The following is a 2,531-nucleotide window of genomic DNA, read 5'->3' as shown; positions in this document are numbered from 1 at the left end:
CCATGTGGGGGAGGGTTGTCCCATGTGGGGGAGGGTAGCGCCATCATTTCGGTTTTGGATTCTTTTTCTCCTTCTTTGGAATGAATGTCGGGTGAAAACGTTCAAGCTCGTTGCGTCTTATCAGAGTCGGACCCAAAAATATGAATACTCAAAAACGAGTCGACAATTTCTGCTTTTGTTTGAATGAAATGTTATTTTTGCTTCTTTGTTTCATGTTTGTTTGTGAGCTTGACGAGACTCAGAACCAGTTTGAGCAACATTTTGTCCAACAAGTTCTAACAAATAAAGATCCTGTAAGACTTTTATTTTATTTTTGAGCCGTTGAATGTTTGTAATTTTGCAGAACTTGTGACGTAAACCATAAATGTCTTTAAGCTAACCTCATAAACACATGAGTGTGTCCAAACGATGAAAGAACAAAACTTTAACATAAATATGTCAGTCAAGAAAATCTTAATGTTTTCTTTTTTATTAACAACATGCAGCATTCTTCTGCTTCTGTACAATCACCAGCATGAAGTCCAATGAGACTTTTATTGTGATACTGAGCAACACAAATAAGTTAAAATATGTTTCTAGACAGAATGTCAACATGGAAGACAGAAGAGATTTAACCCAGGATGTCAATCATTTCATTTGTTCATTTAAGGAAAAATCATTGAATTTTAATATGATTTTTATTTTTTTTTTTAAACAACAGTTTGTGCTAAAAATCTAAAAAGAATAAGAACAAAAAGTGGACTTACTTTCAGGTGAGCCTCAGAAAGTGATAAAAAAGTGCAGGTAGAGGGGAGTTTAAGGAGGCATGATGGGAAATTCCTGATGATAAAGTGGAGGAGTGGCAGATATGAAAGTGATTATGAAGTCGATGGCGTTGGGATCTTCCCGAGGACGTTCAATGTCCTTCACCGACATAAAAAAATAAACACTGATCGTTCTTTAAAATGACATATAGTGACAGTTTGTTTTTACACTTTTTTTGCTGGCATTTTTCCAGATCCACCAAATTCTATCTAATTTTTAAAAGTTTTCAAAAGTAAAATAAAAGAATTATTTTGCTATCTTTTGTTATATTTCAAGTCGTTACTCATTTTTTAAAAGACTAAAATCTGTCACTGATCTACGGTAAAAACATGAAATGATTATTCTTTCTGTTTGTCTGAGAAGATAAGAATCAGTTTCATCCCACAGGATTCTCATAGAAGCTAAAACTGGCAGATTTAGTTTCTGTTTAAAGAAAAATGCTTTAAATCACAAAGATGTGATTGAGATTGTACATTATCCTCAAACTATTTCACAACATTTTGAGGCTTTTTATGCACAGAAATGTCTTTGTTTTTCATCGTTCTGCCACCAGAGGGCAGCGTATCCCTTTGATACCTTTGACCTGGTTTCTTTTTTCCATTCAGAATGAAAAGATTTTTCTGGATGAGTTGAAGTAAAAACTCTCATTTGATTCATTCAGCTGGAACAGATTGGACTCCAGAGAAAACATCGACTGAAGGTTTTAACTGGATCTTTGTTTTCTAATGTAAACACTCGTCCGTCTTCACTCATGCAGATCCATCCAAACACGCCGACAGAGGAGCGCTAAGTGTCCAGACCGGTTCCTTTATCTGCTCTGTTTGTGAAGCTGCTATCTGTCAAAGAAAGTTTCCATAATTTATCGCAGTTTGACATCAGAAAAACCACATCTGCTGGCAGACTGACCCAGCTCTGATTGAGAAACAAACCGGTTTATCTTCCGAAGAATCAAAGGTTATCAGGCGTTATGTCATCATTCAACACGTCTTCTTTACAAACATAAAACAATAAATAATTCGTTTAAACGTACTTGATAAAAACACAAATATCATTTTATCAAAGTTTAAGAGACTTGAAGTTCATTTATTGTGCATCATGTGACATAAAATCACTGAAGAAAAACGTTTTATGTTTAAATCATATCAGTCCAATAAAACGGCTCATTTAAACTGTTTACTACAACAGTGAGTTTAATTCTTCTTTTTCTTTTAGGAGTTTTTCCTTATCGAGAATGAGGCTCTAAAGCAACCACTGTTCATATTTATGACTGACTTCCTGTTTTTGTACGATTAACTCTGTGAAGTCCAATAAGACGACGTGTTGAGATATTGGGTTATAAACTGCAGATAAAATTGAGCTTTAAATCTCAAATTTAGGAGAAAGAAGTCGCTACTGTTAAATTATGAGAGTGAAGTCATGTCTGTTTTAGTCACAAACTTACACGTAAATTTATGAATTTACGACTTTAAAAAACAAGAATTTATGAGGAAAAAAGACACATTTATATCAAAGACGTAAATGAAGCAAAAACACCAAAAGTTTGTTGAGCTCGAAGATGAAAGACAGAATTTTGTGAAGCTTTATTACCGGATAGATTTTCAAACTCAGAATCATTATTATCAGCACAGGAACATCAAAAAGAACATGTTGGAAACTGGACCTCTTCAGACGGAAGCATCTCAGACTCAGAGGAGATCTGGGCTTTTGTGGAAGAAGAAACGTCTGGA

This window comes from Oryzias melastigma, linkage group LG19, assembly GCF_002922805.2.
Source record: "Oryzias melastigma strain HK-1 linkage group LG19, ASM292280v2, whole genome shotgun sequence".
NCBI lineage: Eukaryota > Metazoa > Chordata > Actinopteri > Beloniformes > Adrianichthyidae > Oryzias > Oryzias melastigma.
Note: the sequence above shows the minus strand (reverse complement) of the source record.